Here is a 26,120-nt window from a genome sequence, read left to right as displayed (position 1 = left end):
ACAATATAAGGGAGTCTGGATTCTAAAATGTTGAGGTTTTTTTTTTAACCATTAATATGAAGATTCATTGCATTAGTCAATACAATCAGCAAGGTACCATTTGGTTCTTAGACAACCCAAACATCTAATATTTGTCTAACACATTGTCCTGAGCTTAGGCTATCTGATTTAATCCTCCTGGTGATACTATAAAGTAGTGATGTGAGTTATTTTCATTTTGCAGAGAAAGTGCTGAAATACGCAGAGATGAAGAAGACATGTGCTTGAGGCCACATGTTCAGGAAATGGCACTTCAGGCATCATGACTGTCTTCAGTCTCATGGGTGATACTATGATTTATCAAAAGTTCTGCTACCACTTTCCTGGTTAAGTACTGCTCTCCCACAGCGGACCAAAAGGGCTAGAGTCCCCCACTTTTATATATGTGGGGGAGGGGGGTTGAAGGTATATGGGGAGTGTATGCATGAGCATATGTAGTATACCTCATGTGTGCAGGTGCCTATGGAGACCAGAAGAGGGTGTTGAATACCCTGGAACCAGAGCTGCAGATGATTGTGAGCCTCCAAATGTAGGAACTGGGAAGCAAACCCAGATCATCTTCAAGAAGATCAAGACTATTAAACATTGAGTAACCTCTACAATTCCAGGGTCCCATACTTTGAACAGGAAATGTATCACATCTAATTCTTTTATTATTTCATGTGACCCCAAGCTTTCCAAAGAACTAGTAGAAACAAGTGACACACTAAGACCAAGCACAGAAAAGAGGCCTCACAGCACGCTGCTATTGTCTCACGATCTTTGGCAGGTCATCACGTTGCAGTTTACAGGAGGAAGTTTAGTGCTGTGCACGCTCATCATCTTGGAGGCAACATATCTTAAGAAGATCATTGCAAGGATTTCATATACTTAATATGTGAGGATGACCATGAACTGGCCGAAGATATATTATGCTGTTTCAAAGTCAAAGAGGCTTTCAACTGGTAGTCACATTGCATCATTCTACACAAAAGACCAGATAACAGCTTTTGGAATTTAAAAAAAAAATTAGCATGTCAAGAAATTGGCATAAACGTAATTATAATCATAGAAATCATAACATAAAGCAAATGATTCTTGGTGCAACATATATATGTACATAGTTTTAATCCTAAATTATGTTGTCTACTCTAAGATCTAGAGATTACTCTCAGCCATGTAACAGTTGCCTCTGACGTGTAGTAGGCTTTGAAGTATAATTGTGTGATGTATGTGTTGAGTATTTCACTCTTCAAACACCTTCTTTCTAAATGCTGTCACAAACTGAGCATGACATGTTAGATCTCCTAAATATTCTGAGACTAAGTTACTTTTTACTGGTATTCTTGGTTGTCAACTTGAATTTATCTTGAATTAACTAAATCCCAAGTAACTAGGTACACCTGTAAAGGGGGGTTCTTTTTTTTAATTTTTTAAACTTTTTTATAGACCTGTTTGTGATCTTCCTTTTTAATATATAATATTTTTATTGAGCTCTACATTTTTCTCTGCTCCCCTCCCTGTCTCTCCCCTCCCCTTCAACCCTCCCACAAGGTTCCCATGCTCCCAATTTACTCAGGACATCTTGTCTTTTTCTACTTCCCATGTAGATTAGATCTATATATATCTCTCTTAGGGTTCTCTTTGTTGTCTAAATTCTCTAGGATTCTGATTTGTAGGCTGTTTTTTTTTTTGCTTTATGTTTAAAAAGCACTTATGCGTGTGATAATTGTCTTTCTGGATCTGGGTTACCTCAGTCAAAATGATATTTTCTAGCTCCATCCATTTGCCTGCAAAATTCAAGATGCCGTTATTTTTTTCTGCTGTGTAGTACTCCATTGTATAAATGTATCATGTTTTTCTTATTCATTCTTTGGTTGAAGGGCATTCAGGTTGTTTCCATGTTCTGGCTATGGCAAACAACACTGCTATGAACATAATTGATCACATGTCCTTATGGCATGATTGAGCATCCTTTGAATATATACCCAAAAGTGGTATTACTGGGTCTTGAGGTTGGTTGTTTCCTAATTTTCTGAGAAATCACCACACTGACATCCAAAGGGGTTGTACCAGCTTGCATTCCCACCAGCAATACAGCAATACAATCCCTTTACCCCACAACCTCCCTAGCATATGTTGTCATCAGTGATTTTGATCTTGGCCGTTTTTACAATTTGAGATGAACTCTCAGAGTTGTTTTGACTTGCATTTCGCTGATGACTAAGGATGTTGAACATTTCCTTAAGTGTCTTTCAGCCATTTTCGATTTCTCTGTTGAGAGTTCTCTGTTTAGGTCTGTACTCCATTTTTTTATTGGATTATTTGTTCTTTTGATGACCAGTTTCTTGAGTTCTTTGTATATTTTGGAGATCAGACTTCTGTCTGATGTGGGGTTAGTGAAGATCTTTTTCCATTCTACATGTAGGCTGCCATTTTGTCTTGTTGGCCAAGTCCTTTGCTTTACAGAAGCTTTTCAGTTTCAGGAGGTCCCGTTTATTAATTGTTTCTCTCAGTATCTGTGCTGCTGGGGTTATATTTAGGAAGCAGTCTCCTGTGCCAGTGCATTTAGTGTACTTCCCACTTTCTCTTCTATAAGGTTCAGTGTGGCTGGCTTTATGTTGAGGTCTTTGATCCATTTGGACTTGAGCTTTGTGCATGGTGATAGATATGGGTCTATTTTCATTCTTCTACATGTTGATAATCAGTTATGCCAGCACCATTTGTTAAATATGCTTTCTTTTTCCCATTTGATATTTTTTGCTTCTTTGTCATAAATCAGGTGTTCAAAGGTGTATGTATTAATATCTCGGTCTTTGATTCAGTTCCATTGGTCCTCCTGTCTGCTTTCATGTCAATACCAGGCTGTTTTCAGTTCTGTAGCTCTGTAGTAGAGTTTGAAGTCAGGTATTGTGATGCCTCCAGAAGTTCTTTTTATTGTACAGGATTGTTTTCTTAATTAAATAACCTGAAAATGGGATGTTGCACCTTTAAAGTGAATGTTTGAGGTGGGAAGATCTACCTTTATTCTGTGCCACACCTTATGTTAGCAGCCCATACAAGAGATGTGGAAGGAGGAAGTTCTTGCAGCTTTGCCTGCTGACCTTGCTCTCACTGGAAAGCATTCCCTCACCAGCATTAGAGCATACTTCTTCAGGGTTCCAGCATCAGCCGAAGGCCAGCTGTGGCATCCAGCCTCATGAACTAAATACTGGGTTTGTGGGCTTTCTATTGGTTGGCATCCATTGTTAAACTAGCTGGACTGCAGCCTGTGAGCCACTCTAATCAATCACTTTTATCAGTTTTGTTCTTCTAGGTCTAGAGAACCACGACTCATGTAGTACTTCATCCCTTGCAACCAGAATATTACATTTCTGTCACTTTGGATACATTTCCTAGACAGTAAAGCTAGATTATATTATCAGAATCCTCTCCAGAAACAATACCTCTACCTCTGCAAATTCATAAGTACTGTTTTCATCACTTTAAAATTGCTCATAGATAAACTATAATATCTTCAGGGATGTGAAATCTTTGTAGAACTGAATTAATAGCAGATCCATTTAATGTCCAGAACATTTTTCTTTATTCTTCTGTCATATCCATGGCTACACAATGGTGTGATGCATAGATTGTGAAATGTATCTTGTTCTGTCTTGTTTCCTCATCTCCCTGACTTCTCTGAAGTTCTCCCAGTTCTAGTTAACAGTGGTGGGAATTGACAATGTTCCGAAAAGAGAGTAAAGTTGTGTTTCCTTGTGATAACTTTTGTTCTCCAACAAACAGAGTTAGTCTCATAATTTTTTTCCCTTTGATGTAAAAAGAAATTTAAAACATGGATAGCTGAGCAACATTTTTATTTTATGGATAAGAGAAGTGAGATCAAGAAACTGGAAGTAACTCTTCAGAAAACTAGATGAAAAAATAAAGTGAATTGTGTTTGCCACATAAACACCAGGACATAAGTTTAGATCCCCAAAACCCACAAAAAAGCTGATGTGGATATCTATGTACATGCTGAGCAGGTGAGAGCAAGCTCCTTGCAGATCACTGGCCAGCCAGTATAGTAAGTCAGTGAGCTGCAGGTTGGATGAAAGACCTTTACAAACATATAACACACAGACACACACACACCCACACCCCCCCACACTCGCATGTGCATGCACACACACACGGTAGAGAGTGATAAAGAAAACAGTCCACATTAACATCTGGTCTCTACACCCACACAGGCAACTACACAAAAGAAGACTTATTGTGTGCCAATGTGGTGGACTAAATCCATGAGAAACCTGAGAAAGCTTAGAAAGGAATTTTAGACACAAAAGAACAGAGCCAAGCATGGTTTGATAGCATTATTTTCTTGGGTGGGCTCAGTTTGTTAGAAGCAAGCAGAGTCATGGCTCCTTTAAGAAAGGTTTTCCTGATTCAGCAGTAACAGAAAAAAAAAAGCTGTTGTTTTGAAATACTGGCTTTCTGGGCCATACTTCCGGTACAAACTCTGACTCTTTCTGGAGGTCCAGCTATGGAGCATTTGAATGGGGTTTGTGAGGAATGTGCTATGGCTTGCTTGGTGACAACATGAACTGGCTATGTGCCCACAGATGAGGCATTGTACATGGCTCTCGGAGGCAGGGAGTAGCTTCACATGCTAGACTGGGCAGGGCAAGCAGGCAGTGCCATATTTGCCCTAGAAATGGCACGCTTTAAGTTTTTAAGAAGCTGTTAGCATTTTAAGAAGCACTCCTGGACAGTAAAGAATTACAGATACACATTAAGACAGATTCCATCATAAAAGACCTCTAAATGGGTCATAGTGTTGGATAAATGTATGTAGGCTTAGGAGAGGGAAGAAAAAGGGTATAGAGAGTTGTAAAAAGAAGTAAATGGTTTTTAAAAAATAAAACAAAGTCTTTAAAGAAACAGAGTATAGACAGTCAGATTAAAAGAAGTAAAAAAGTAATAAGACATGTAAAGACTATAAAATATACAGAGAGCTTGGATTATGTATATTATTGTGTTTTCTTTGAGTTTTTTGAATGTGAAGGAGCTAAGTAGAGAGAGAAATTTTATTGTATGGGCTGCTAAGCTAAACCAACATATACGTTTTAAAGGTTTCTTGACTTCAAAATTTGCATCTAAGGATATGTCGCTTTGGAAAAGAGCTTCTTCCTTTGTTTCCACAGAGGATGAGAATCTGTGGATTCATTCCAGGCTAATGTGGTTTGATAGACCAAGAGCCCCCTGAAAGGTTGTCTTGAAAAAAATTACTTTGCCCAATAAACAGCAGAAAGAAGTTTGGAGAATAACTACACCCATATTCCCAAATATTGTTTATAAATGTTTCTTTACATTTAAAGGGAACTATGCTATAGAGATTTGCATTGGTTATGGATCTTGGTTTATTAATACAAATTTAAGGTCAATTTTGTTTATATATATATGCTCCTGAGTAAGGTATTGTGTTTGTGCATCTCATTTGAAAATGTAATGTATAATTAAGAAATATAGGTTAATATATAATTATCTATAATAGTCAAGCTTGTAGTCATGTTAGTTAGGTTTACAAGATGTACATATATGCATTTCAGATGAATAGCCATTCTTCAAACCTTTCAAAGACTACAGAATATGGCATTTAAAATGTTTAAGAAGTTAGGACTTTTCATGACAGTGAGACACATATGCTTCTGGCAGCACCAATCACTTCAAGAAGAAGATGGGCATCGAAGAGGCTCCCTATGGATTTTGTTAGCCATTTAGGCAAGAAACTGATCTTGCCTGGACTGTTTGATGAACTGGACATGCAGACTCACAAAGAAATGGCTGATGAGCTTGCCTAAAGGTGATATGGTCATTCAGGGTTCCTGTTTCATGAAAGAGTCTGACAGACATTCTGCAGGGAAAAAAAAGTGACTGAAAGCTGCCAATATAGGTGGAACTGTCTTTGAAATTTCATGCTTCATGGGGAAGTCTGCCAGATATTATGGGCCTTTGGGCTGAAGATGGATGCCCCAACAGTCCAGAAGAACTTTGGGTGAATGTCCAGGCAGTGAGAAGTCTCTGTCAATTCTAAAGTTTTGGAAGTTTCTTACAATGTACTTCCTATTTACTTAGATAATATTCTTCTGGAGTCTTTGATGGAATTGAAGAATTTATAGTTATAGTTTTTCTTAGTTATGATAAAAGATAAGGGATATATAAATATTGTAACTGTAATCCTTGCTTGATACCTGTTTTGTTATATGTAATTTTACTGTGTTAAAGTTAAAAACTTTTATTTAAACAGAAAGGAGAGGTGATGTGGGATTTTCCTCTGTATGCTGTGATTACCATTGATTAATAAAGAAATTGTGTTGGGCCTTTGCAGGGAATAGAGGTAGGTAGGGAAAACTAAAGTTAATGCTGTGAGGAAGAAGGTGGAGTTAGAGAGAAACCATGGAGCTGCTCTTGGAGACAGATGGTGGAAACTTTGCTGATAGACCACGACTTCATGGTGATGCATAGATTAATGAGATGGGTTAAATTAAGATGTAAGACTCAGCAATTAAGAAGTTAGAGCTAATAGGCCAAGCAGTGACTAATTAATACAGTTTCTATGTGATTATTTTGGGGCTGGGCAGCCAGGAACCAACAAGCAGGCTCCTTATAACAGTGTGTGATTAAACATATATATGCAGGAGACTACCAGTAAAGCACAGACTCATGAAAAGATATTTTACAAGAAAATACAAAACTCAGGAAAGGATAATCTCTGGGCAATAAAATTAATTGTCACTTAAGAGATTTGTATGATGACTTCTCCATGTTGATTTTCAAACAACTGTCTCATAAGCAATATGTTACTAACAGCTGTCACATAGAGTCATAATAAAAGGGAGTTTGTAAGGAGAGTTTTATACTTCTCTTTCCAAGAAGATTCTGAAGAACATTAACCAAGTTCACATTGCCTTACCAGTAATATGTGGAGTGGATGTATGTGCTTGTGTTTGTCCTTACGCCTGTGTACACATTCAGGTATGAACAATTTATGTATACCTTTCCTGTGCTTTCTCTACCCAGGTAGCATCAGTCATACAATTTTCTGACATTTAGATTAAAGGAAATCTTATAGATTGCTGAACTAAATTAATATACACAAACATCTTCCTTTTTAGATATCATTCATTATATGATTATTGAGTTTCAAAATAATTATTAATCACTGTTCACTTAAGTAATACAAGCAATAAAGATCAGAGTTAAATGTTTAAAATCTTTAACTCAGGTAATAAATAAAAAACGAAATAAATATGCTATAAAATGTACATATCACACTCACACATACACCATACAAAAGACAAGTAGAGATGAATTCAATGCTGTTATACTCAATTCAGCTAATAGTTTTCAATTGAAAGAAAGCATGTCATCCATTCAGAAGAAACTGGCATCTAAAGTCAACCACCATGTGTCTATCAGATTTAAATAGATAATTTGTTTAATGTGCATTTAAATTTAAAATGAATCACCCCACCCCACCCTCACATTACCTTGTGTCTCTGGTGCTTGCATACAGTATATTTTCATCTTTGATGCATAAACAATAAGCTTAATGATTATGTTTCCTAGATTAAGTTTGTTCTCATTTTATGCAGGCAATATAAGGCTAAAATAAAAATGAAGCCCTCAGTAAACATATGTAGGTAAATGTATGTATCCTGTTTTAGATGTAGTTAGCAAACAAATGAGGAGTAGATTAAAGAGACAAATCCAGATGCAGAGTGGTCAAACAGGACATTTGAACTCAGTGTGTTGTGACTGACTCTTGGTGTGCCACCCTGAAGAAGAGAGGTAAAGTCATTGAGCCCATCCTAAAATACAGACTGTGTGCCCACCAGATAACAAAGGGAAGTTCACTCTCAGAAGAATACATGAACTCCATTACATACACATTAACCGAAATGGCTCTCTCCATCTGTTCAAACTTTACTTATGAAACTGTTTTACATAAACACTCACAGGTAGGTTTTCTGTGGTTTGACTTTTTCTGTAGTGACATTTTATGTCTAATAAACCCAGGATTGTCAAACCCCATCCCCAGAAATGAAAACATGAAGGTTCTTCATGCCCCTGAACAAGTAGAGAGTTGGTTTCTTTAGGTTCTTGCCTGAGTCCTTTTATGGAAGCATGGAATCCCCCCCCCCTTAGCTGAGAACTAGGGCAAAGATACCTGCGGGTGGGCTGAAGAGAAAATTATATGGGCCTGAGACCCAAAGCTCAGTTCAGTGAAACATGCAGGCTTCAGTCCACCAATATTTACATCTGACTGAGTTTATACATGGCAGTCTGTACATCTGGCTGCTACAGGCTGTTGACTTCTAAATCTATAGTAGCAATGTGTAAAAATTGTCATACACCCATCTCTTAATATTTACACAGGATTAGTATCAGAACTCTGTTAGATACTCAGGTTCTCTGCATAAAGTGAAACAGAATTTTCACAGAACCTCTGCAAACCCTCCAGTCTACTTTGAAGCTCATGTAGATTACCTATAATAACAAATACACTGTAAGTGCTGTGTATGTAGTTGTTACAATGAACTATTTGGGGGATGAAAATGAAGTTTTTTGCATAAATTCAGCAGGAATGTAAATTTTACAAACATTTTAAGTGCATAGTTAGTAGGATCCACGAATGAGAGAGCCTTGCGTATGAAGGACAAACATGTCAAATGCTCTTATGACTCAAATGCCAACAAACTTGCAGCAGAACTTAATTTATGCTGCAAAATTAACTCTGTGTGTGTATGTTTGTGCACACATGAATATATATGCACGTGAGTGTGTGTGTGGGTCTGATGATTGTACTCCATATTCTATTTAGAGGTGGAGCGACATCAGGTTATTTATTATATGCGTTTTTTATATTAAAATGGCATGAGTAAATTTGAAAGTAAGTTAATACATTAGTTTTAATGTCTGTGTTTTGACACTGTCCACTTTGGATTAAATTATATCACCATGAATATTTCTTTGATCTGATCTTTAATATTCAGTATGATTTCACCTTCTGCAATAATTTAGTTTATTTTTCTCTCTTTGTTACCACCTGTATTCAAAGTGATATTATGTCTACAGAGTCTTGATAATGATGGATTAATCACTCTGTTGAATCATTGAGTTTATTCATTCTGTTTAGATCTCTTCAAACTGAGAAAGGCAAAACCCATGAGCTTGAAATTTAGGCTCTTTAATTAATCTCTTCCCTCATTCAAATGAGGACTGACTTAAAAAATAAAGTTGCTCAGTGCATTACTCCCTCTTAAGTCACAGGTTGGGTTAAAATTTTAAAATTATTTTTATCAAAGAAATGGGGAAGACTGAGTGGATTGTGTTCTCTGTATATTTAAAATGACAAATGCCTTAATTTTTGATGACCTCTAACTAGAAGCATCCAAGATATCACACATTGACAGAAAATCACATGGTATTTCCAAAAACTCAGAAACTGATCCTTCGATAACTTCATTAGCTCTTTTTCTCATTACCAAAATGAAAGGACTTCAGTGAGAAAGAATTATATTGGCTCACAGTTCGGTGAACTCACACATCAGTAAACAAGGAAGCAGAAAAAGTAAAATGCCAATACTTGGCTTGATTTTTTTTTTCCTACCTTCATTCAGTCCCAGAACCCAAACCATGAGACAGTTCTACCCACATGGAGGGGTCATCCTTAATCTCATCAGTTAATCTCTTTTTGACCCTCCCTCAAAGACATACCAAAATCATGCTTCATTCATTCCCTGAGCATTTCTTTAACCCACCATACTGACAGTCAAATCAATCATCACCCCATTTCACTACATATGCTAATTAAAGACAAAGCCCAACACAAGATTTTTCTTTCAGTAATTGTTTGTCAAAAAGATTATGTATCAAATGCATGTAAAAACAGTTGGTTCTGTGGAATTTTTTCTCTATTTAAACAGGTTGGTATGAATGTTGCATTAAATGAAAGGAGATGAGATTCCCAAATTGGGAAGCAACTGAAGGCTACATTTGTCTCTGATACCCTGAATGTACTGAGGATACATGAAAAAATAGGCTAATAAAATTGTTTTGGTTTTTCTTTTAAATTTGGTTTTGTTTGGGGAAGGGGTTGCAAGGGCAAAGGGTGGATATGAGGGGATAGGGAGATGAGTGGGATCAGAATGCATGATGTGAAATCTACTAAGAATCAATAAAAGTTTAAAAAATGAACTTTCCAAGGAACAAAGTATATGATTATGAAAAAGAGAAATATAACTTTACAATGTGATCAAAATGGATTTCAATGTATTCTTTGCTATGAGACAGATTGAAAACAAATGTTTAGCATCTCCACAAATGCACAGAACACAATCCCCATGCTTCATGAACCTTGTATTTCTCTAAACATGAGTCTTGGATACAAGTTAAAATACAAAAGCTGAGCATTGTTCTGGGAGTGCAGAGACTGGAATGTTATTGATGGAAGCTGGTGACTTGCATATTAAGCAGGCCTGAGATCACATATACCTTGAGTTGATTGAGTCAGACCCCCACCAACACACCTGCTCCAACAGATACTCAGAGAAGCCACATTCTACATCTTCCTAATCCTTCTTCCCTGTCTTCTTTCTTCCATGGAGTGTAATACTTCCCTGTCTCCTTTCTTCCATGGGATGTTGCACCCTTTTACAATGAGTAGAAGAGGGACCCAGAATCAGCTCCACATTAGCTCATGGACTCCATTGTGAACTTGCACAAAGGCATGCAATAAAAAGAGCAAGAGGGGTCTTGGTGTGGTACTGAGTGTGCACTGTCCTTCCAGTGTTCCGCAACTGCAGTGGTCCACATGCAAAGGGAAGGAGTAGCAGTCTTATCAACCAGGAGATAAAAATAGAAGTTCTAGATGGTTCTTCCCAGCCATAAAGTAACAGCAAAGATTCAGACCTGGAGTCAAGGGACTAGAAGAGATTACAGTTTTACCTAAATTATAGCTCTTTGTACCTCAGCATCAATATTTGTGTCTAAAGTGAGTATTCTTGCTATTATTGCATATGCAAAGATTTATTAATGTTAATGTAAGCCTGGGTTTCATTGTTTTAATTGGTTTCTGGTTTTATCCTTTATCCTCCCTCTTTCCCTTCTTTCCTTCCATACATCCACCCATCCTTCCTTTCTTTTTAACACTGTCTGCTTTATGAATTTTATAAATTTGAGATCTCTGCTTCATATTTTTCTAATTGTCATCAAAATGAAATGTGGTATTTTAAAGCTTATTAATTTTTTAATTTTATTTTATAATTGAAAATTTTCCAGGTATCACCATGTTGCAGCTTCAAAGCCAATTTAGTCTGCATTTGCATTGAGTGAGGCTAGTATCTTTCCTAAATCAGAATCTAGAAGTGGCCATGGGGGTATCAGAGTGCTTCTTGAGGGATTCAGCTCTGTGAACTAAGCTTCAGGGCACAATACAGAAGATAAGGATATATGTACCCCAGTCAGAATTGTGACACTCAGGATACTTAGTTGCCTCCCTGGATGTCCAGAGCTACTCCTTATCCAGTCAATCTACCACATAACTCAAAGGGCAACTGTTAATGTCATCCTCATCACATACACACAGGCCTGTGAATTCTGCCCTAGAGTTGCTCTAAGAAATGGGCCAAGCTGTCTCTAAATGGAGGAAACACAAAGACTTTCCAAAACAAATAAAATTGACAAAAAGTGGAAAGAAAAGATATTCAAAACAAATCCTAGGTGGAGAGAAGAAAATCAAATGTTGATAAAATTGATATCCTAACTGAAAGTGGTGGCTCATATTTATAATCTCAGAAAGTGAGTTAACAAGGCAAGAGGATTCCTATAAATTCCAGGTCAACCGGACTAGAGAGTAAGACCTTGTCTCACAAACAAAAATTTAAAAAAAGTGTCTTAGCACTTTAGTTTCCTACTTTATAAAAGTGGGTGGAACTAAGATGATGGTTCAGTCCCTAGCATATTTACCATGCAATTGTGAAAACCTGAGTTTAGCACCCATGTGAAACTCTGGGTATGGTGATCTGTGCTTTTATTCCCAGTGCTGTGAAGGAGGAGACATGCAGATTCCCAGAGTGAGGTCAGTTAGCCTAGCCTACTGGGCAAGCTCCACATCAAGTGAAAGACCCTGTGCCAACACAAGTTAGGTAGGAAGACACCACCCTTGATCTACACGGACATGTGCACACATATGCACACAGGCATGCACACACACACATACACACACACACACACACACAGAGAGAGAGAGAGAGGGGGGGGGAGAAAGAGAGAGAGAGAGAGAGAGAGAGAGAGAGAGAGAGAGAGAGAGAGAGAGACTCTGAGTAAAACAGAATTAACAAGTTCAAGCTCAAAAGAATATTGTCTCTAGGAGTGCTTTTAATCCTGTAAATCTTTGTGGATTAAACATATAGTTTATTGTTATCCAAGATGTGTGTGAACTTTTTAGGGTTATTTCCCAGACTGTTTTATTTTTGGACATTTTCTCCATAGTAGCTCCTTGATATTCATAAGAGATATACCCTCAGAGATTTAAGGATCCTGAATCTGCCAAAAGTTTTAGGGCATACCATTTTTTCCACAGAATGAAATAAAATTTCCAAATGGACTTCTGTGTAAGGTATATTTATTTAAAAGAAGAGCTTGAGATATTATGATTTATATAAACTTAACAAGTTTGGCTGGAGACTTTTCAGCCAAGGAAGAGTAACATATTGTATTTCCTATTCTTAATTCAACCTTAAATTTTGGTGGAGCAGCATGAGAATCTTGCTAAATAGTAGTGTTCAATGGGATAGCCTTTAGGAAATTCTTAGGTCATCTGATAGTAGTTCCAGAAGTTTCTGTTTCATAAGAGAATTTGGTACTAAGTAAATGGTGTTAAATTTTCAGTTTATCTGCAGTGTTTGTTTTCTTTTTATAAATTATAATATTTTTAGTTTTTTTTAATACTTTCATCATGACTGTCCCTAACTATATTAGATAAATGATTATCTGGCTAATGGTTATTTTCTAAAGATTCAGAATCTAAATTTGCCTTCCTAACTAGAGAAGCCATTGTGCTGGCCTGGGTCTAAAGCAGGAGTATCTAAGAGGACATCACACAGTACACTGAATTATGAGGCTGGATCCAGGTTGTCCCCTAGTAGAGGTGCCCAGAGATTGTATTCAGTAGTTGGGGGAAGAACAGCATGACTGGAAGATTCACCTTGATATACAGTCACCCGGCTCCCAATCTTTCTCGGAATCTTCAGAAATTTCTCACTTCTGTAACTGGACCAGTCTTCTTCCTATGGTCAGGCATCTTCTATCATCATTCGATGAACATTAAGGAATTTAGTTTAAACCTGAGAAAAATAATAACTAACAGACTGTATTATTCTCAAGATTTTTAAAGCATAATAAAACAAAGCAAGGCGTGGCGAAAGCTGCTGGGAAGTGAATATTAAGCTACCAACTCAATCACCATAAGGGTTGGTTTTTTAAAATTACTTTATTTTTTATTCATTTTACATACCAACCAGAGTTTCCCCTCTGTCCCCTCCTTCCTCTCTCCCAACATCTCTCCAACTCACCCCCATCCACTCCCCAGAAAGGGTAAGGCCTCTTCTGGGGAGGCAACAAAGCCTTCATCCTGTAACTGATGGCGGTAGATGCAGAGATCGTGATGGGAAACCCACGATGGTAGGTTTTATCTGCTAGATAATCTAGATTCTAGACTTACCTAGGGCATGTCTCTGAGGGGCTGCAGTGATTGCATCAGCTGAGGAGGGAAGGCTGACCCCCTCAGCTCCATAAGGCACCATTCCTTATGGAGGTGATTCTGAACTGCAGAAGAATGGAGAAAGTAGGCTGAGCACTAACATGCAAACATTACTTTATTACTGGCTGTGTATATATTGTAGACAGTAGCTTCAAGTTTCCTGCTGCCCTGGCTTCCCCACAGTGATTCACTATAACCTGTAAGTGTGGGCCAAATAAACCCTTTCTCCCACATGTTGCTTTTGTCAGGGAATTTTAGAGAAGCACTAGAAAGTGAAACGATGACAGAATCCCACTAGCTTATTTTACTTTGTTTAGAAGACAATTCTATTTCCGTAGTGCAATGCTTCCATATCTGTTTCTCTAGACGCTTGGGGTCAATTTTCCTTCATACTGTTTTAAAAATCACATTGAATTTGAAATAACCCTGATAGGTTGTTTTTTCAGTCATCCAAAATCTGCCACTCACATAGTAGAGAAGTACCAAAATATATTTAGTGACTTATTCGTACTCTTACTCTAAGGAGGGGTGTAGTTTAGCTGGTAGAATGCTTACATGCCACACAAAAACCTCTGGATTTGATCCCCAGCAGAGTCATATCCAAAGCCCTTCTTCAACTTACTGTCGTCTCTTTCTTCAAGGAAGTTATTAAAGCTATTGTATCGATAATTAGCTTTCAAGTATACTAAGAGGATCATTTATATTTCTCCCGATTCCTCTGTCTTCTCTCTTCAATCTGCTACCTGTTTACTAAACTGATTATCACTTTAAACCAACGTCCTAAGAGTACATAGTCTGAACCAAGCTTCTTTTCCTAATTCTAGAGAATTAGGATGGATGGAGGGGCACACACACACACACACACAAACACAAACACAAACACACACACACGTTAGTTTTACTAGTCATCACAAGTTTTTCTGAAATAGGCCAGCCCACTGAGACTTTGTGAAGTCCATCCCTACCCTGTCAAGCTTCCCAAGTAGGTGTGCCCTCCTCCTTAATGCTCAGTGTATTTAATCTGATAGCCCAAGAAGGACGCTATCTCTGTTTTTTAGCTGGATTTCTTTCCCTATTGAAATTTGATGGCCCCCACTTGAAATCATATGATAGGTAATTTCACAAGGATTTAATAGACTGACAAAAACATGTTGTTACCACTAAGGAATTTTATTGTCAGTATGTAATTCAGTTTTTGTAGAAAGTTATTAAGGTTAATGTTATTTTAGTAACTGATAAAGCTATTTGGGAGGATGGCAGGGCCCTACTGATGCTATTAGGTGGCATTGAGGCCACTGCCAGCTCCTCCTGAGAGAGTCAGCATACTAGCTACATGCCTGTTTCCTCATGCAGAAGAGAAACAAAGAAAACGAGAAGGTATGAGTCTTGTTATGTTTTGGGGATTTATTTCTCACTTTTCTACAAAAGAGCTCACCAGATTATACACTGTTTGCCTGTGAGGTTTTTTTCCAGATGTATTAAATTAAACTTGCATTTCTGCTTGGCCAGGCTGTACAGGCCAGTTTTGAACATCAGTCATATGCCAAGATATAAGCACAGTGTAACTCACAAATAAGAGCTTAGTCTCTGTCACTTGATCCTTTGAAGCATAAACGTAAGGTCTGTGTTAAATGTAGTTTATAATACTACAGCCCCTTACATTTGCTTAGTTTAATGTAGGCATGCATAATTGTGTATTTCTTTTTACATTATTGTTTGACTGCTGTATGTGTGTACATATGTGTGTATGTATACATGTATGTGTGTGTTTGTGTGTAGACAAGAAGTGACTCAACATCAGGTGTCTTTGTCATTGTCCTTAATTGTTGAGAAAAGATCTCTTATTAAGCATGGAATTCACCAGATCAGCTAGGTTGTTTGTCTGGCCAGCAAGCTTCTGGAATATACCATTGTCTGTCCCAGTAGGATTAGGGTGCTAGTTGGATGCCACTGTTCTGGGCTTGCCAAGGGAGTGCTGGGAGTCTAAATTCAGGTCCTCATGCTTCAGCAGTAAGAATTTCACCAACTGAGACACCATTACAGCCATGGCTTCCTATTATTAATATAATATTTATTTGCATATTTGTTTGTTTGCTGTATAGGGATTATGCCACAACCTGTGTATGGAGGTCAGGGAAAACTTGCAGGAGTAAGTTCTTTTCTTAAAACATATAGATTCCAAGGATCCAACTTTGATTATCAGGTTTTATGGCAAATGCAATTACTTACTAAACCATCTTTCAAGCCCCAAGTTTTTTATATTTAATGCATTTTTTAGCATATCAATTACAGGCAGCTTGAAAAATCTTCAAGAACCAAAAGTAAGCTTTAATCTAAAGATAAACAGCTAAACACTCAGACAATTTATCTACGTTTTAACTCCTCATTGAGACAGCGAGTGAAAGTACAGTGCAAAATTGCATCAAATTCTAAGGAGCATTGTGAATTCCACTACAATCCGGTGTAACCTAGAAATGTCAGCTCCCCTTTCTTCCTAGTTCTTAAAAAATACAAAGCTGCTCTTGTAGACATACAATGACATGGAGAGAAGGGAAGTACTTCTATCATTTGTTCTCATGAAAAAAGGTAAACAAGTCGTCACTTTTAAGAGTACTATAGCTCTCCATTTGTTAGAACTATAATTCCAGAGAAAACTAAAAGAGTAGCTGAGATTGATCAGCTGGTAAATTAGTTACGAATATTCTCAACATCATATTATCCTTTGTTTTCTTTTTTAATTATAATGTAACACCTTCATGAAATATTCTCTATCAGGACGTATTATATACCAAAGAGCAAGTTAACGAAACACATCAATCATTAGTTTTGGGTGTCCTGGTTAACTGTGAGGATGTTCCCAAGTTCAATAGTGGTCATGACCAGGAAAAGAAGCTGTCTTCAGGGTACTCTGTTCAGAGTTGAAGTCTCAGATTCGGTCTCTAAGCTTCGTACAGAAGGTGTTTCAGCCTAGATTTCCCAGGAAATATGTTTTCTGTGTTCTTTTTAAATTACAAATCTCTTCACAAGAACAAGAAACTGGTACCTCAGATCCATCCCACATATGCAATGTTTGGTTTTCCAAACAGAGTTCAAGGCATACCATGACAAAGCCACCTTCTCCACATTAGGCTGAGTGGATTGAGAAATAATGTAAGGGAAGATATTGAAGTCTCAGTGTGGTCTTTCTAGTCAGTAAGACAGGAGTGTCCTAAAGACAGGAGTGGGATGGGAAAGCAAGAGCAGTTCATGGGACCTTGGGGTCCGCAATAATAGATGGATACACAAGAGAAGGCCAGAGTCCTCCTTCCGTGTGTGATGAGCTGAGTCCTTGTATTCTTCACTTGTGGGTAAAGGGAACAGGGTAGAACGAAGCCATGGCAGCTTCTATGCACATGTGTTCTAAATGTAGACACCAGGTTTGCCTGATCAACTTCAACCCCATGGAGATTCATAGTGTTTTCTGCTGACCCATCATATTCCCTTTAAATAGTAACTTTTGAGGAGAAAGTATGGTAATTATCAAAGACACACAATGCCTGTGGCATCTAATTCAGTGTGACAGGATATGAAGACGATTTCTCATTTTCAGAATTCATTATTACTATTCAGAGATCACAAGGGAAATTGCATAAATATATTAAAAATCAAATTTACTCTTCTGGTGTGACTATAAAGGAAAGTAAGTATCCCTGGCATGTGACAAGTTAATAATCAGTAAACATCCTTCACGTTGAGAATGGGGACTGCCCTAGGAAAGCCGTCAAGTCTTGCTCTAGTTTCTGATCAATGCTAAGCCTTGAGTTTAGGATTTAGACGTTTAGGACACTCTGTCCTCTACCAACTGCTTCAGAGGGAAGGTTATTAGCACAGTGAGGGGACTGTTCTCTCAGGAGAGCTGCACGTAAAATGACCAGGGAAGAAAATAGCAGCAACTTCTCAAATTAGCATAATTAGTAATTATCTCTTAATCGCCCCACTCGGCTTTAGAGACTTGGCACTTGAATTTCTGCTTAAAGTTCACTGAGGAAAAACAAATTTCACGCTGAAACATCTCAATAACACAGCTGAGCTGCTAGGTAGTTCCTCTGCAGAGGTAAGAGGACAAAGAGGGACATATGGAATTGAAGTGCGTTGTAAGAGTCAGGTAGGCAAGCTTCCCTATTGTGACAGGAGAGCCCAGAATTCAAGTGTGTAACTTCTTTTAAGTGGTCCCTCTTTGCTTTCTCTTTGTCTCTGAATATATGTTCAAAAGTTTGCTCCCTTGGAACTGTGTTACCTCCTACTCTAAGAAACATTCTATCTAATGAAATAATGCCGCTTCCTTAGGCCCCAAATCAGCCCAAAATAAAGAGACTATACAAAAGAAAACAGAAGGATACACTGCCATTATGTGTGTCATAATCACACGCTACCAAACTTACTTTTTGCCTATTGGAATGCAAATCCTAATAAAAATAAAAAATTAATGTCCATGATGAGAAAGGAAATAGACTCTACCATGGTGATATGCGACATGGGAGACAACTATAGCTTAGAAAAACTACACATCACCTTGATTGGTTCTAACTAACAATGAATGATTTGCCACCTACTAAAGCAATCATCTGTAATTAATTAGTTGTAATTGGGATAAATTGCAATGATTTGTGCAGAGCCTAAACCATCACTTTACAAGATAGATCAATAAACAACTGGACAGTAAATATGGAACGGGCAGACATAGGTTTTCCCTTAGCAAGTTCAACAAAGAAGCTTATGCAATGCAGGAGCAAGGCACATTGTAAAATTAATTATCACAGAGTTGGGACTCTTTACTTCAGACAACCTAGCGTATCAAGATGAAGGATGAGGATGCTTGTTGGAATTGAAGACTGAAGTCCCCTATTCCTTTCTGCTAAAACTTCCTTCGGAGCCACTCTCCAAGTCCCTGACTTCATGCACATACTCTCTCCACCATTGTTTTCCCTTTCTGTTCACTTGCAGACCACACCCCCATTTGCTTGTAAATCAGTCACAGCTGTCAGTGGTCACAAATATGGCCCACAGGCTAATGAGTTTGTTGTGTGTGGGCTCTAGAAATAATAAGTAGGGGAGAAAGGATTTGGTATGTGATGATCACTTCATGTCTGACAGTGGTCTCTCTGGTAATCATGTCATTGATCTTCGTAATGACCCAAGAAGGAAAGGTTACCATTTCTCCTCTGTAGTAGAAGAAAACCATGCCCTAACATAGCAAGAAGGTAGCTTGGTTCTAAATATTTCCAATGATTCTAGGTCACCCATCAAATCTCAAGCTGATTTTTCTGTTTTGCTTAATGTTTAGATGTATCAATCACAGATGTTTATTAATTTGTCTCTAGAGCTTCTGGTGTGCTACAAATTCACATTAGCAGCCTGGAGCTTGCTTTAAAGTGGCTCGTAGTGTTTGCTTAGATGGAATACTCAATGTTGTAACTAAATTAAAAAACAGTCATCAAAGCTCTCAAGAGTGTATAGCAGCATGTATGAAGGCTTTTTAAAAATATTTTTTATGTATTTATTTATTCGGTGTGTGTATATGGGTATACACACACACGTCTGCATGTATGTGCATCATATATATGCAGTGCCCAAAGAACCAGAAGAGACTGTTGAATTCTCCCAGGAGCTGGAGATAAGAAAATTGTGAGCATTTTTGGGTGCTGGGAACTGAAGCTGGATCTTCTGTAAGAACAACAAGCAGTCTTTAAAGCTGAGCTATGCCTCCACTACTCCGTTAAAAAAAAAAAAAAAACATACTGTATTTCAGATCCTCGGAGACCCAGCAGTGGAAGAAAGCATTAAAGCATTATTTACAAGTTCCCCATTACTATCCTGAGGAAATGAATATGGGTCCTTGCTGGCAGCTAGCACAGGGCATCCCTGCAGGAGTCTCAGCAGCACCAGTGTGCATGAACTCATCCTTTGCATTCAATAGGAAAATCAGCACAGGTTTAGTCACAGCTGACTGTTACGACGCAAAGCATGAACGAACACAGCACAGCATTGCTCCATCTTGGAGAGGCAGACGGCTTTTGCAACCCAAAGCTTGGTTTGAGCACCTGCCCTGAAAATGCAAGTGAGTAAAGTGTTTTTACAGAGTTCCTTTTCACTTTCTTCTCTAACACAGTGAATTTTCCTGACTTTCTCTATGCTGTCACTTTGTACGTGCACGAGATGAAGTCAGGTTAAATCACAATCTTTGCTATGGAGGAGTGGCAACTGCAAGGGACAGGAAGCAACCCACGTGTTCAGAGTCATAGAGAACATCACCAAGTGCGTTGGAGCTCCAAACTCATACACCTATCATTCTACCCTGGTGCATACAAGACTGGATGTCATTTTTCTAAGAGAAGCCTATGTCTTGGGCATCTCTGTGTGAAGTAAGGACTTTTTACACAGTACTTTTCATGATGAGAAATAATTGTAGTCACAACTCTTCATAGATCCCCTTCAGTCCACCCATGGACTGGGGGCTGCCTCCTTTGTCCTCAAAAGCCAGTCTGGTTTGCTGCACAGATAGAGAACAAACCAGGGATAAACTCAAATTCCGTGGTGCCTGAAGGAAGCAACTTTAATCCTGAACTTGAGTTGCACAGCGTTCAGAGTCTACTTAACATGCATACAAAAGAGAAGTCAAGGTATTTTTCTAGGAAATTCTAAGAAAGCCAAATCCAGCCCACTGATACAGTGCTCTATCTATGGTCAATGCCTTCCAGCTTGCCTAGTCTAAAATCAGACATGGAACCCATCATTGGCTACTTTCTGACACATGTTCAGCCACTGCAGCTATTTCCAGGCACTGTTTTAACAAATAAAAACAAAACTTTTTAAAATCAGGAAGACTTGACAGTTGAAAAAAACAGAAAATTACTAATGCATAAAATGGTACTTTGAAAATAATAGGACTGTAAGGAAATGGCTGCAGGATTGAACAGTTTGCAAGTCAGACAAAATGGACCACCACTGTGCAACGTTAAAGTACACAGAACAAAGAAAATTCTAGAAAAACATATCAATGAGAACTAGGAGAATCAGAGTGCTTACCTCTGTCCTTTTCTTCCTTAGTTTCCCCCATCTTGCTCAGGGAGTTAGAAAGCAAGCAGAAGCCGTGAAAGCCGTGCTGTGTGGAAAGGGCAAGAGCAGACTGAGGTCAGGAGTATGGAATTAGGAAACCATGTAAGAGCTTAAAATATCTTCAAAAAGAATCCCATGTGAAAGACAGTAAAACCTTAGAAAATAATTTTTATTATTATATAAATAATTTTGATATCAAATGTAAAAAAAACTGTGTTTTACTGAATACAGTTCACACTTCATTGTGGACTATGGTTTTGTTTTGGTTTGTTTTTTTGTTTTTTGTTTTTTTTTTGAGGGGGGGGGGTGTTTTGAGACAGGGTTTCTCTGTTGCTTTGGAGCCTGTCCTGTAACTAGCTCTTGTAGCCCATGTTGGCCTCGAACTCACAGAGATCCACCTGCCTCTGCCTCCCAAGTGCTGGGATTAAAGGCATGTGCCACCACTATGAATTGACAGAGAAGAGTGTGACTGCTACAGTATTTGCCTCAATGGGATTTTATTGACTGTCTTTTTCTCTTGACTCTTCAGTAGAGATGATATTTTCAATTTAAATGTAAGACCTCATGTCCCCATCATTAGCTAAGGAGCTATGTATTGTTGATGGGTTATGGGATAGGAAGAACCTATTTCCTTTGGGAGTGTGGTCACTTGTAGGTCTACCATGCTCCAATGGATGGTTTCACATTTGTGAATGTATGTGAAGCAAAGCTGGACTTGATGGATGATAGATAGATAATAGATGAATGGATAGAAAGATGGTAGATAGATAGATAGATAGATAGATAGATAGATAGATAGATAGATAGATAGATATAGAAAGATAGAGAGATAGATTAGTTTTGGGGGATTAAGGCTGGGGATATATCTAGGATGAGTTAGAGCAAAAAGTGACAAGGAGAATATGATCAAAATACAATGTATATATGTATGAAATCTTTAATTAATAAAATATTATATATTTTAAACAGTAAGAACTCTGGCAATCAGTGTTTGATTTGGCCTTATACACAGGAAGAAGATAACAACAGAAGAACAAGATTTAAATTGCCTAAGTTACTTCATAAAGCTGTACAATTGTGTTATATATATATATATATATATATATGTAATATATTATATAAAATTAAATATATTTTGTCTCCAACTTCATCTTTAAAATAAACATACTTGACGGGATCAAGAGAAAATGGAGCTCCTCTATCGGACATCGTTTGAATCTGTTGTCTTGAAAGGGAGAGGTGGCCGTACTATAAACATGATGATTACACATATATGAACCGATCGTTGTCCTCCCTGTGTTCATAATGCGAAAAATTACTCAGGAAATAGGGGCGAGGGAGGTAGGATTCTGGACTCTCCTCCTCGTTGGTTTCACCCATAGCTCTCCCTCAGTTCTTAGTCCCATTTCACATACATGGAATCTCAGCTTCTGGGCAGGAAGAAGTATGAGTTCTGTGATGTCAGCGGGCACACCTTTGAAGAGTCGATGTCTTTTAGGGGATAAGTACTGTGGGCACTTCAGAGCAGACCTGGAAAATACCAGCTCCTTAGCAGTTAGAGTAAGACACAAGCAGAGGGCTAGCCCCATACACACCCACCTTATAGCCAATAAAAGCAGGTCCGTGTTTTATGCCAATCACACTCACTTTAACTTTACTAATAAAAGCTAATGGTTGGTTAGACATTTATGTGGACTAGTACCTCAGAGAAGAAAAATGATAAGATAAAATGACAAATAATGCAAACTTTAATATAGGGGATGAAACTTTTGGAATTCACTTACAACATCTTTTGCAACCTTTGGATCTCAGAATATCTAAAAAAAGAAAAACTTAAGACAAAAAAAGTCAGACAAAAATTGAACACCAGATATACTAAATTCCAAGCATTTTGGATGGCAGCATGTAACTTTATTCTCACGCCCCCTTAGAGCCGGGCATTGGAGCTAGTAATACACAGGAGTAAAAATTGCTTGGAAATCAAGTGTTGGCTTTTACACGTTTCTCATTGCCTGCTGTAACATTGGCATGGCTCTTCAGTTAAGTATTAGTGATGGAATGTTTGAGCCCTACAAACTTAACGAGCAACATCCTGTTACCCTGGCAAGCAGTAGGGATCTTTATTTTACTGGAAGGCAGAATGACAAAGCCTGACTCCATTTTTTATTTTGTTTGTTTTCTTTGCTTTTGTGATTACAGGTGGACCTGAAGGAATAAAACCCTTTTCACGGGATGCTGAGGGAATTTCTGCTGTGGATGGTTCATGTTCAAAAGAATGATCTCTGGGCCCCTCTGTTTCCTTTAGACAAAAGACACCAGACCCAGATTCCCCAACAATTTGTAGGCACATGCCTTTGGCATAATGAAAACAAATGGTGGCTGTTCATAAAAGAGGGAGAGAGAGAGAAAAGTTACAGATAAATTTAAGACAGAGTATGTTCTTAACTCCTTAACTCATCACCGATTAAAATTTTTATTTTAATAAGTTCTTATTTACCCCTTACTATATATCAACCTAACCTCCCCTCACTCCATGCTGTAATCTTTGGACTGCCAAAAGTCTCTTGTGGAATGAGTTTAAAGTTATGCAAATGTAAAATATAAATGAAATTACCTGAAATAATATTTTACTCAAATATTCATAAGAATGGGTATTTTATTATATCATAAAAACACTCATATGGATATTACAGAGTAGATTAGAGATGGTATAGCTTTTTGAGGCTATAACTACATCCAAGACCTTTAAAGCTGTCCCAGACTAATTTAGTCTATACCATGGAGAAAGAGGGGTCATCAGGCATTTGAAGCAACTCAATAGTGACAAGGGACCACAAAAGGAGTTGCACAATCATCTTGTGGAGGAATTCAGAATACTGAAAAGGAGTGCAAACCAATCAGGGAAAACTGGAGTTCTGTAAGCTACTACTGCCTTGAAAACTACCTGTTGTGGGTCCCAAACTAGGCTAACGTACTTGGGTGTGTTAAATGAGGTATTAGAGTCTGGGTAATTTGCCTAAATGAACTGACCACTCAAGGTAGATACTTTCCTTATTTGGTATTAAAAAGGAAATGTTTTTCAAAAAAGAAAAAGACAAGGTGTAATGACAGAGCTCTGAGAGGAGCTGAGTGCCAGAAAACTATTGTGAACTAAGGCAGAAAACAACGGGTGTGTCCATGAGGATGGCCAGAGTGTGTAAGAAATTAGCAAACAGGGCAAGAAGATCCGCATATGAGGAGGGGAGTAAGGAGGTTTCTTCAAGTGCACTATGTAGGAGAGCTTGATTATTTAGAAAGAACATGCACAGCTGATTGAACAGAGGAAACTGGCATACCACAGTTTGGTTCCACGCAGAGAACTTGCTAAGCAACTGCCCATTCTCATCTTTTCCTGACTTGGTAACTATTTCCCCTTTATCGTCTCATCTAAGCTAAACCCTCAGTTAGGATGGTATTCAATCCAAAGATTTTGTATGAATATGATTGAAAGAAACTTGCAGACAGTTAGGGAACTTGAAGCATGTAAGGGTCAATTGAAGAAGTCCATCAGGACTTTTTAATATCATCGTGATATCACTCACTTCAGGACACAGCAGGCACTTAGCTCTGGATCTCTTTCTATGAAGGAGCCTGGAGCTCACGACACAGCATGAGATGTTCAGAGCATGGACCGTAGCTGTAATCACTCTCTTCAGCTTGTCTGTGCTGAGGGTGGACATGTAAAGCCATCTGAGGGGAGGAGTGAGCATATGGTCTGAAGCTTTCCCTCCGTGTTTGAAGAGTTTGTGCCTAAAACTGTTCTTACTTCCTTGGTGTGCCTTAGGTTTGTGTTTTGTTTTGTTTTGGGGAGGTTGAGGAGGTTGTTAGTAGCTTTTTTCCATATTCTTTACCCTCTCATAAATATGTCTTATAAATATGTCCAGTCATGGGGTAATTTTAAACAGTGTTCTATTTTATCTGTTTTAAACATTTTTTTGGTGTACATGAATGACTGGCTATTTTGTGGAATCCCGGGAATAAATGAAAGAAAATAAGATCAGATCAACAAAATGCTGACTTTAAGATATTTTCATGTTCCCCTGTGCTTATCTTCTTTTACAACCCCAATAGAGAACCTACATAAGTGACAATGTTGTCATGTGCTCATGGGTTGGAGGGATTGCTCTCTCTCTCTCTCTCTCTCTCTCTCTCTCTCTCTCTCTCTCTCTCTCTCTCTCTCTCTCTCTGTGTGTGTGTGTGTGTGTGTGTGTGTGTGTGTGTGTGAGAGAGAGAGAGAGAGAGAGAGAGAGAGAGAGAGAGAGAGAGAGAGGAGAAAGAGAGAGAGCTGGGGAGTTGGGGTTGGTAGAGTGGCAAAATATCCCTTCCTGCAGTTGTGGCTCCTGTGCAGACCCTGGGTTGCCCTTGTTCAAACAAGAGCCAAGGTAGAGTCAATTAAAGCAGAAAGAGAAACATTTGGAGACCATGGAATTCAGAACAGGAAACAGAACATGTTCTGATAGCTGGAGCTTCTGAGAGGAAGTAAATTGTCCTTCCCTGAGGTAGCCTCCTGTCAATCTTAACACAAGCTTCAGGGCCATTTGAAATATGTCAGACAGAACTGGTCCCCGAGTAGGGAGGACAGGATATGATACAGGTGTCCCACTTAGGGCAGAGCACTCTACAGTCTCTTTTCTCTGAGCCTTGACCAGTTGTGGGTCTGTGGGTTAGCTACCATCTGTGGTAGAGAGCAGCTTCTCTGATGTGTGATGAGAGACACGTTAATCTACGGGCAGAATGAAAAGTCATGAGGAATTCAAGGAAGCTGTGTTTTCTAGGCACAGCAAATATGATCAGACAGCAGTTGTGACAGCATGAACAGGACCTGCACTAGCTCAAGTCAGACAGAGTCCCAGCGTGGAGAGAAGCGGTGGGCACAAAACTCCATCCCTAGCTGAGGAGCTATTGGCAACTGATAGCAGCTACAAGGGTCAGTTTTCTTTAAGGGTGCACCTGCTCCTCCCAAAGGTTGACCATAGTCCAGTGGGTGGCCACCCACCAAAGAACATGCGGACTCAAACAAATTAAATAAACAAAAACAAACAAAACAAAACAAACAGGTTTCGATTAAATTTTTTTAATGAGAACACAAATTTGGATACATTGGAAAATGTGTGGTTCAGGGAAGAGTTGGGGGAGGTGGTAAATAGAATGGAAATACATT

General features: G+C 38.4%; 1 protein-coding gene across 1 annotated transcript in view; it reads left to right on the top strand.

Moving 5' to 3' along the window:
- The window catches only part of Adarb2 (adenosine deaminase RNA specific B2 (inactive)), a 545,357-nt gene that overhangs the window by 13,395 nt on the left and 505,842 nt on the right, over positions 1-26,120 (top strand). The gene's annotated exons all lie outside the window — the stretch shown is intronic.

This window comes from Microtus pennsylvanicus, chromosome 4 (assembly GCF_037038515.1).
Source record: "Microtus pennsylvanicus isolate mMicPen1 chromosome 4, mMicPen1.hap1, whole genome shotgun sequence".
NCBI classification, from domain to species: domain Eukaryota; kingdom Metazoa; phylum Chordata; class Mammalia; order Rodentia; family Cricetidae; genus Microtus; species Microtus pennsylvanicus.
Note: the sequence above shows the minus strand (reverse complement) of the source record. Positions and strands in the feature narration are given on the sequence as shown.